We start from the raw sequence: 11,465 nt of genomic DNA on the forward strand, positions 1-11,465 counted from the left end.
CACCTAAAGTCACACACAGAGTGCAATGCTGTCCATTTTCAAGGAGGAAAGACATTTGGAAATGTTCTACAGCATGAATGAGCCTTGAAGATAATTGTGCTAAGTGAAATAAGACAGTCTTTAAATAAGTTAGCCTTTTTAGACTAACAAGTCCAGTTCTTTGAGGTACTTGGGGCAGTCAAAACCATAGACAGTAACATGGAAAGGCAGTCGGGGACTGGGATACTGGAGATGGGAAGAGGGTTTTTATTTATTTATTTATTTTTTTTTATTTATTTATTTATTTTTTATTTATTTTAAGCCTACAGCACCCGGTATTCCCAGGTGGTCTCCCATCCAAGTACTAACCAGGCCCGACCCTGCTTAGCTTCCGAGATCAGACGAGATCAGGCGCGTTCAGGGTTGTATGGCTGTAGACAGGAAGAGGGTTTTTAATGGGGGCGAATGTTGTGGACACAGATGGTGGAGCTGGTAGTTCAGCCCCCTGAATATACTTAATATCCCAGAGTGTACACTTAAATTTCTAATATATAGTATCTTTGCATATGTATATTAACTACAATAAATGGTGCTAAATGCCAAAATAAAATAATATCTCAAAATTTCCTTGCAAAGAACCAATGATACATTTTCATTCTCTTTCAGACCTCTTAGTTTTTGTAATGGCACAAAAAATAAGTCAGGAATTTAAGAATAAGATGTTGAATTAAAAACTCAGCAGGCAGAGATTTATATTCAAGAAAACACAAACACTGTGACTCCATAGAGAAATATGGAATTATTTCATTCTTTTACTTTTTATATATGTACTCTGTTTGCATAATTTCCCACTCCCTCTATTCTCTCCATCCCCCTCTATGCCTCCTCTCCCTTTCAAATTCATAGCTTCTTTTTCTCTGTTATTTTCATACACACATATAAATGAATATACAGTCAACCCTCTGAGTCCATTTAGTCTTGCTTGCACATATGTTATTAGTGATGACCACTTAGTATTGGTTAACCAATTAGGGGACTCATCATTAGGGAAAACTGATTCTCCCTTTCACAGTAGTCATTTATTGCCCATAGCTCTTCATCTAGAGATGAGATCTTGTGAGATTTCCCTCATCACATTGGCATGTATATTGTTGGTGTTGTTGTTCAGATCTTGTTTAGAAACAACGTTGTTGAGAGGTCCTGAAAGTAGCTTCCCTGTTATATACAGAAGATACCACCTCATAGTTCAGTTATTCTGGCTTTTAAAGTCTTTCCACAGCCTCTTCCACAATGTTCACTGATTCATAGGTATGGCAGTTTTGTTGTAGATTTATTGACTGGGTCTGGACATGCTATGATCAGTTATTCTCTGCTTTTTGACTAGTTGGAGTTCCTGTAATGGTCTTGGTGTGCTGGTAAAAGAAGATTCTTCAATGAGGAGTGAGATCTCCATGTTTCTCTGGGTATAAAGATAAGTTTGAAGAATTCAGTTAGAGATTGAACTAATTTATGATACTGGTAGTAGTAATAAGTTTTCTTCTATGTTCCATGGCCTCACCAGCCACAGGTATTTGGGTAGGTTTACAGTACCAGGCATAAATTCCCTCTTATTGATAGGCCTGTAAGTTTAACAGGACAGCTGTTGGTTACCAATAAGGTATAAATGCCACTATTGCACTTAGGCATCACATCTGAGTAGGATGATTGACTAGTTTTCTCCCTGGACATCTTTCACAGTACCTTCTGGCACTATAGAAAAGCTAGGAATTTAATGGCACTCTCATACTTTTTATTCATCCAACTTTCTATTCACTGTTCCAGGAATGAATAGATGCAAACATGGACAAAAGGTGCTCAAACATCGTGTGTGCCTGTGCCCCTGGAAGAAGCCTCCACTATGCAGTCTGTCTATCCTTTTTTTCCAACTACAACTCATGATAGATAATACATGGGTTCTTTTCCCTGGAGCTGTTTATGTCTAATCTAGTGGCTAATTTGTCCTCTGATACCCAGTTAAGTCCACTAGGGTAGTAATATATTGGGGTACACAATGTATCACATTTCCCCATTTTTGTCCAAAATAATAAAAGGTTATAAATGTAATAAAAACTCATACAATAAGTACAGTAAGTATATACAATATATATAATCAAGAGTTACATTAACATTGTCCAGTCCATTAACATTTGACAGATTCTGAGAAAATCCTCTGTTATTTATCCTATTTTGGTGAGTCCAAATACCTAATTCACTTTCTATCCTAACTTGTATTACCAACCAAAAACTATCTTTTGTGTCCTGCTTGTCCATTTTGGACAGCATACTGTCAGCAGTCAAGGCAAGGGCACCTTCTTGCCCAGTGGCTAACTTTTGCCACAATGAGACTAAATTCCATAAGGAGTTTCTTCAATGCCCATCATCTTTTCTGAAGTATATTGGTGCTGCCAGGAGCAAGCAGACTTGTCTCACTGTCATTAAAAAAAAAAGTATCTATGTTATTAAAATATCTTAAATGCCATGTTCTGTAGATCTTTGTAGTGTTTGAAGATCTGTCTATCTAAAATATATTTCTGCTTGACTTTGAAAACACACCTAATATGACTATAAGTTTGATTGTAATGATAAACTACTAACTTACATTTCTTTATTATCCTAAATAGTTGTTATAATAACTTTAAAGGACTAGCAATTTGGATTACATTGTTAAATGAGCTGTAAAGGTACAATACCTTGAACAAGATTAGAAATATATGTATAATATTTTCTAACAAAATCAATCTCAAATTTGTATCAATTATATATGATTTGTGTACAATATACAAAATCAAATCCAGGCTGGGCGGTGGTGGCGCACGCCTTTAATCCCAGCACTCAGGGAGGCTGAGGCAGGTGGATCTCTGTGAGTTCAAGGCCAGCCTGGTCTCCAAAGTGAGTTCCAGGAAAGGTGCAAAGCTACACAGAGAAACCCTGTCTCGGAAAAAAAAAAAAAATCAAATCCAGTGTAAAATAGATAATCCGACACCAATCACACCCGAGTCCATCTGCCATTGTCTTTGTTGTCAGCTGCTATAAATTCTAGGATGTTTTCGTGGTCTAACATCAGAGTCTGATAAATCTCTGCCTCTCAGAGCCACTGTGTTGGGCCATCCCACCCCTACTTTTCTCCAGGGTACTCTTGAGCAGGAGCAGCAGGAAATATTAGATAGAAATATAGCTAAAGAGAGACAGACAGAAACACAGGATAGCCTCAGGAGGGCCTGGATCCTAATCCATCCGGCCCTGTTTCTGCCAAAGGACTTTTAAAGGAATGCCAAGGAGAGGAGCAAAAGACCTCCCCCTAGGCACAGCCAAGTGCAGATCCATCTAACCATCTGGCAAACTTGCCCATCAAATCATCCCTTTGCGCAGCAGCTCTGCTGTGTCAGGCAAACTCCGACCTCACAAGGAAACTTCTGTGGGCTCCCACAAAGCAGAAACCCTCTTCCCTAGAAGAGATTATCTTCACAGCCAACTTCTCCCTGCCACTTGCCTCATCAAACTTCTTCCAAACTGACCTTTGCCAATGCTTTCTTGTAACACGATGGTCCTGGCACTTCTTCTCTGAACCAGCAGCGGTAAAACCCTTTGTCCCTGGTAGCAGCATCACCGCAGTCACCAACACAATGAGAAGCAGCCAGCAACTCGGAGCAGCAGCCACCACCTCCACGGTCCTGCTGCCACAGTTTGTGGCCCAGCCCCAGCTGTAGCTTCTCCTCAGCAAGTCTCCCAGGCTAGCTTCAAACTAGGGATCCTCCTGCCTCCACCTCCCTCAGCAAATCCTACCTGCATGTGCCACCACAACTGGCTGAGTACAGCTCAGGCCTGAGCTGGGGACTGCAAGGCCACAGGTAAGTGGCTTTTTCATGAATTTGTCGCCAGATGTAAGAAGAATTACTAGATGGTCTTAATAATAATAATAATAATAATAATAATAATAATAATAAACTGGAGCCAGATATTGGGGTGAAAGCTGAAAGATCAGAGAAACAGAACAAGCCACAGCCAACCTAATCTTGCCAACTCCTCAGCCAATCCTGATTCCATGAATCCTCAGACTGAAAGTCTCTGAGACCTCACCCCTGAGGGTCTCAGTTGAACTGATGCTTAGTTCCTGTCTCTTCATGCCTTATACCATTCTCCACCCAACCATGTCACTTACTGGGATTAAAGACATGCATGTTTTCCAAGCAAAAGCATGAGATCTCAAGTGCTGGGATTAAAGGTGTGTGCCACCACTGCCTGACTCTGTTTCCAGTGTGGCTTTAAACTCACAGAGATCCAGATGGATCTCTACCTCCCAAGGAATAGGATTAAGGGTGTGTGCCACCACTGTTTGGCCTCTATGTTTAATCTAATGGCGGACTCTGTCCTCTGATTCCCAGATAAGTTTATTAGGGTACACAATATTTTGGAATACACAATCTGTACCACAGATCTGGACTAGATTGGAGAGGCTGCTGATAACCTGAATGAGTTGACCACTAAGACTCCAGTGTAGATGGTGAGGGTGAGGTGGGGTTACTTGGTCTTTCCTGACCCAGGCTCCCTTCACTCCCTGGTTAGAGACAGAACATACTAGGGAAAGACTTGGGACTTACAAATTCTGAGTATGGTTCCTTCTAACTGCTAGCCTCCAGGTTTCTAAATGCCTCAAGAGCCAGCAAGGAGCCCAGATCCCCTAGGACCCCCTGAAGCCCCAGTGCAATCAAGCCACCAAACGCATCCAGGCCCTACAAGGAACTCATGTTGCCTAGTGCACCCAGGAGTCCCAGTGCAACTAAGTCTTGGAATGTATCCAGGTCCCCCAAGTGACCAGATCTCCAAGCACCTGGAAACAGTAAAATGGAAACAGGTGCCCTCGGTCCCCAAGGGAGTCCTGCTGGTCATGATTCCCTAGGTACTCTGGTTCCTTCAGACTCTCCAGGGCTGCAAGTTTTCCCAAATGCTCTGAGATGCCTGCACAGGGAATGCTTCATGTACACCATGAGGACTTGAGTGCCAGAGTACCAGATCAAGGTCTGACTCTCTTGTCCTCCTCTCCCCAGCCAGAATAGCCACTCTCCCATCAGCCCCCTGCATAGTTAACTGTAGGAGCCCATATTCAGGTTCCTAGTGGCTTTACCTTGCAGGTCTGCATAGAGAAGATGATTGCATCACCAGCCTGAATGCAGGTGTCTGAGATGGTCTGCACTTGGCTATGCTAGGGGAAGTCTACCCCTTGGCATTCCTATAAATAACCTAGGGCAGAGACAGATCGGGCCTGTTGGAGTAGGTTCCAGGCCCTCTCAAGGCTATCCTATATTTTCTGTTTATCTCCACAATCTAAATCCTTCTATCTAATATTTCCTGCTGCTCTCACTCAAGAAAACTCTGGGGAACTGTGGGGTTGTTGGGTAGCCACCCTGCAGTTAACCAGAATCTCCCACTCCCTGTGTTGCTTACACTGGCGTGGGCAGCTAGAGACAGTTGTAGAACGGGGACTGGACTCCACATTCTCTTCAACCCAGGAATACTCTGGATCTATGCAACAGTCCCACAGGGGCTCATGGGCAAATATATCAGGTCTCCCAGTGAAACCCTGAACTTTCTACTGAAGCTTTTTTAGTCCCTGGAATATCAAGACATATCCATCCTCTCTTCATCCCTCCTCGGCATCTTGATTTCTAGAGTGCTCTGTCTCTCTGTGTCTCTGTGTCTCGGTCTGTGTGTGTCTGTGTCCGTCTGTCTTGGGGAGAGCCAGCCTTTCTATTCATCATATTGACCTTGACCTTGTGTTCCAGGCTAGGGCCCAAGGGTCTTTCTCTGACCTCTTCTTATCGTCCCAAATCTGTTTCAGGACCCAACAGGCCAAATACAATCTGTAAAATACCCAGAATTTTCAAAAAGAACTACCTGAAATGTACAGATGCCCTGGAGCTGGTGTTGGGTCTGGCCACATGTGTGGCTCCTTATTTATCACTGCCTCTGCCAATATATATTCTGAGTGGCCCAGCACATCCAGGGAGAAGAATTCCATCCCCCACCCCAGCACATCCAAGGAGAAGAATTCCACTCCCCCACCCACCCACCCCCCCTGCCCCGCCCCAGCATATCCAGGGAGAATAATTCCATCCCAAATTCATCCCCAGCCTGGAAACTTCTCTCCATGCTGGTCAGGCATGTAAGGGTATGGGGCTTAGTCCCCAAGAAGAGGTGCTGGATGGCCAAGGCCCACAGCAGCTGCCAACCCTGGTCAACCACATCTGTTGAAGCCACACCTGAGGCAGCAGTAGCTGAAGGTGCAGCCTCAGCGCAAGCTCCAGTTGCCACCTCCGCTGCGGCCTGAGGCTCAGAGGACACTCAAAGCTCAGGCCCATCTACTGAGGAGCTCTGCCTAAGAGTCCTTCAAGACCTGGTCACTTCGATAGGCCCGGTGAGACGTCTTCACCATACCCAACCTCACTCACCTCTGCACTAAGAACCGTTGGTTCAGGCCAAGAAATGAGTGTTTCAAGGAAGAGGTGGCTTTGCAGACAATGGCTGGGACATTGCTGAATCTGAGGTATTGGGGAATGGGTCCTCCTGTGTCCTGAGGACCACAGGTCATATCCTGGTGTGGGTGCATGGAGTTCAGCAGCTCCGCTGAGCTTTAGAGTTTGTATACCTGCCAACTTAACTGTGCTGTGCCTGAGGTTTTATTTTCGTCTTTTAAGTGGAGGGGGGCTGTCCAGAAGCTCCTAGCACTCCTCTGTCCTCCTCCCAGAATGTAGGGGTTACAGGCACATGCCGCCGCTGCACCCAGATAAGTTTGCTTTTTTGATACTGGGTCTACATCTATGTTGCCAGTTTTCTGTGAACTGCTTCCTTTTGTGCCCCGATTGCTCTTTTCTGAGAGGAGGAGTGGATTGGACAGAGAAGTGAGGTGGGGTGAAGGGATTGGGAGGAGAGGAGGGAGAGGAAACTAGTCAAGTTGAATAAGAGAGAAGAATAAATAAAAGAGAAAAACATTTCTCACCGAGTTTTCGCTTTCTTTCCTTCTTTTTTATTTTATTTTTTTTATTTGTTTGTTTGTTTGTATGAGACAAAGTTTCTCCGTGTAACAGCTCTAGCTATTCCAGAACTCAATTTGTACACCAGGCTGGCCTTGAACTCACAGAGATCCTCCCACCCCCAACTGACTCTGCCTCTTGAGTACTGGGATTAAAGGTGTATGCTCTTACCACCTGGCTCATGGAGTTTTCTTTCTCCAACTAAATAGGATCAAATTTTGTTGTATTTGAAATAGTTATGTAAATGGCAATGTTTCCTTACATAGCCTAGGCTGGTCCCCAGGTTCTGGCTATCCTCCTCCTGCTTCCTGAGTACTGAAATTCCAGATGTGTGCTAAATGCCTGTGCTACTGCAAACTTGTTTTTATAACTAATGTATCATTTATCCTATTTCATTAAATAATGTGGTTTTTTTTTAGTACAATTTAACGGGTATTTTACTAGTTTGCATTGCAAAACATCAAAACTTTAAAAACACCGGGAGTTGAGACAGCAGTCACTGAAGATTGCTTGGTGTGGTACTGAAGGAGTGGTTCAATGAGTCAGGGCAATTCTTGCTTTAACAGGAAAGCTTGGATCAGTCCCCGCTCCCACCACCTGGCTCACAACCATCCATTTGGAACCCCAGTCCCTGGGGATCTGAGTCCATCTTCTGGTTTCTAGGGCCCTAGGCTTATCCTATGTACACACACGTGTTGGCAAAACGCTTTTGCACACAGAACCCAAGAACAGATTGTTGGGTCAGGCGGTGGTGTCCTACGCCTTTAATCCCGGCACTCAGGAGGCAGAACCACGCAGATCTCTGTGAGTTTGAGGCCAGCCTGGTCTACAAAGTGAGATCCAAGACAGGCACCAAAACTACACAGAGAAACCCTATCTTGAAAAAGCAAAAAATAAACAACAAAATAACAACAAAACACTGTTGGTCAACCTTGAAACCTGGAATTTGGTTCCTAGCACCTTCTTCAGGAACCCCATAAATGCCTGTACCTCTAGTTCCAGGGGCGCTGAAACCCATTTATATGCTAGGGGCACCCATACACATGAAGCAGATGCACACAAACATAAATATAAATGAAAAGGAACCAGTGATAAAAAAAAATGGCTTAAGCTTAAGTATGGTAGCTCATGCCTTTAATGCCAGGATTTGTGACTGAAGCAGGCTAATCTCCAAGTCAGCCTGTTCTTTATACCCAAAGCCTTATTTTAAAAAAAAAGAAAAAAAAAAGTCAGGTGTGGTGGTGCACGTCTTTAATTTCAGCACTTGGGAGGCAGAGACAAGAGCTCTGTGAGTTTGAGGCCAACCTGGTTTATACAGTGAATTCCAGTGTAGCCAGTGATAGCTAGAGAAATTCTGTCTCAAATCTCTCTCTCTCTCTCTCTCTCTCTCTCTCTCTCTCTCTCTCTCCCTCCCTCTCATAGTATGGTCATTGTATATAGATCTTGAGAACGACCCCAAACATCCTGCCCGAGGCCAACCCAGGGAAAACCAATCCTGGGAAACCCAACAACTTGGAGGTGTTGGTGAGATTGCCCTACTGATCAACCTGCTCTGGTGAGATCCATTCGGGAGAGGTTTCAGAAGCCTACAGTCTGCAGTCTGAGGAAACAAGATCAGCTGAGGAGCAAAACACAACCTGAGAACACAAAAGAAGGAGCCGCCCAGCCACTGAACCAGATCATCAGAATCATAAGCCCACCCTATACCGACTGGATAAGGGTAAGCCCCCATCTCTGGACTGGCAGACCACGTCTCTAGCCCCTAGGCCCCAGCCATCAGAGCCCCAGGGACCAGACAACTACCTTTCCCTTCTCCCCCACCAAAAAACAAAAACAAAAAAACCAAACTGGGAACCCAACAACTACTGGAGCCATAAGCTTACCCTGTACCAGTTGGGAACAACTGCTCCCTGAGACAGAACTTTATAAAGCTCTTACTGGCCTGGAAGTCAGAGATATCCCTGCCTCTGCCACCTGAGTGCTGGGATTAAAGGAATACTATACCAGGAAAGTTTCAGCAACTTATCCCTGGTTGACCTCAAAGTCACTCTGTAGCCCAGCCTGCCCTTGACCTTGCAATTCTCCTATTGCATGCCACTTCCTAAGTAGCAAGGGTTACAGGTCTGTGCCCCCAGGCCTGGCTCTTAAGAGGCCTTTTTTTTTTTCTTTTTCTTTTTCTTTTCTTTTCATTTCTTTTCCTTTCTAATACTATTCAGTTCTACATAACAGCCACAGATTCCCTTGTTCTCCCCCTTCCTGCCCCCCTCCCCTTCCCCCCAGGCCACCCATTCCCACTTCCTCCAGAGCAAGGCCTCCCTCGAGGACTAAGATCGACCTGGTAGACTCAGTCCAGGCAGGTCCAGTCCCCTTCTCCCAGACTGAGCCAAGCGTCCCTGCATAAGTTCCAGGTTTCAAACAGCTAACTCATGCAATGAGCCCAGGACCTGGTACCACTGCCTAGTCCCTTCTGGACAAGAGTGTCCATCCAAGAGGCCTTTTATAACATTGGGAGTGTATGATTATTCCTGTTACTTGAAAACCTAGAGACTCATGGAGAGTTTTGTCTGTTGTTTCTTAACCATTTGTTGCTTTGTGAGGCAGGGTCTTCTGTAGCCCAAGCAGCATTTGGAGCTGCTGTGTAGTCAAGGCTGGCCTGGGAATCCTGATCATCCTTCCTTCACCTACCAGGCAATATAGGCCTGCTCTACCAAGTTAGTGTGCACCTGGGTTTTTTGTTTGTTTGTTTTTTCTGTTCTTTGACACAGGGTTTCTCTGTGTAACAGCATTGTCCGTCCTGTATCTCACTTTGTAGACCAGGCTGACCTCAAACTTACAGAGATCTGCCTTCCACTGCCTCCCGAGTGCTGGGATTAAAGGTGTGGGCCATCAAGTCCAGTGGGGATAATTCCTATAATGTTTCAAAAACATGTTACTACACTGTAAAGCCCCCTAAAATTGGACACCACGGGGAACAGTCTTTAGTGCCTGCAGGACGTACATGTTTTAAGTTTGCATTTCATGACGTTCTATGAAAAGAATAAAAATCATAGAATGAAAAAATTCAGTCACAAAAAGCCAGGTATGGTGGCTCACATATATAATCCTAGTATGGAGAAGGCTCATCAAGACCTCTGCAAATCACAGGGCAGTGTGACCTACAGACTGATGTTCTGCCTTAGCAAAACAACAGAACCCAAAGGGATGAGGTATAGTTCAGTGGGCAGAGTGGGCCATCCTCAGTAGTGACCAATCTACTGTGTGGTGAGCCATGCTACTAATTGTTAACGCCAACCCCTGTAGGTCATCACCAGCTACAAAGAAAGTTTAAGTTCAAGGCCAGTTAAAAATACATAAGGCCCCACCTTAAGAAAAAAAAAAAAGGTGTGGAACAGTGGTGGGGCACACCTTTAATCCCGGCACTTGGGAGGCAGAGACAGGCAGATCTCAGCATTCCAGTACAGCTTGGTCTGCGGAAGAGCTTAATAAAGGCACACTCAAGGGAACTGGGCTTCTAATCTCAGTGTGGGTGAGGCAGGGGGATCAGAAGCTCACAATCATCAGCAGTCATACAGTGAGCTTGAAACCAGCCTGAGCTAAAAAAACCTCATGTCAAGTTATACTCTCTCAGAGAATACAAAACTTCGGAGGGAAATTTTGGGAGAAAACAAAAAGAATTGGGAGATCCAGTTTTCTGAGCAATGACCCAGCTAGTTAAGGATTTGCCACCAAATCTGAAGACCTAATTCTTTCCCCCCTCAGGATATCCACGATGGAAGGATAAATGCAACATCCACATGTTGTCCTCGGATCTCCATATGTGGGCGCTAGAATGAGTGTGTTCAGAATACATACACAATATCAAAATAGGTAGACATAAATAAAGGATTTCTCTGTGTAGCCCTGGCTGTCATGGAATTGTGCTGTAGACCAGGTTGGCCTCAAACTCATAGAGCTATGCCTGCCTCTGCCTCCCGAGTGCTATGATTAAAGGTATGTGCCACCACAGACTGGATGCTTGTTTTTAATTATATATTTATCATCATAAAGTGTTTTGAATAAATATTTTTTTCCTTTGTTTATATTTTACCTGGTATTGAGGATTTATCCCAGGATTTCCCACAAAGCTGGAAAAGTGCTCTGTCACTAAGCCTTACCAAGTCCTGCTTGGTTAATTTTGCAAAAATTTGATATTGTAGTTCATTTTAATCCTCTGTAGATGTCAAGAAAATGTCCTGGGAGTTGGCCCAGTAAACTGAGGTCTTCCTTCACCAAGGTTTCCAGAACAAGTAAAAGATCACATGCAGCTTCCATGTCACTGCAGGCAGAAGTGGGAAACAAGCTGACGGGTCCCAGGTATGGACTGACAGCAGTCAATTCCCTCACAAAAAGTGTATCAGTATCTGTGTCCTTAACAGTTAT

The 11,465-nt window shown here is 44.3% G+C and overlaps 1 non-coding gene across 1 annotated transcript; it reads right to left on the reverse strand.

The window, feature by feature from the left end:
* Nucleotides 1-299: 299 nt before the first annotated feature.
* LOC114687396 lies at nucleotides 300-418 on the reverse strand. The gene has a single exon (XR_003733669.1). It is a non-coding gene; the product is annotated as a 5S ribosomal RNA (ribosomal RNA).
* Between the last annotated feature and the right edge of the window lie 11,047 nt (nucleotides 419-11,465).

The sequence above is a fragment of the Peromyscus leucopus genome, chromosome 12 (assembly GCF_004664715.2).
Source record: "Peromyscus leucopus breed LL Stock chromosome 12, UCI_PerLeu_2.1, whole genome shotgun sequence".
NCBI classification, from domain to species: Eukaryota; Metazoa; Chordata; class Mammalia; order Rodentia; family Cricetidae; genus Peromyscus; species Peromyscus leucopus.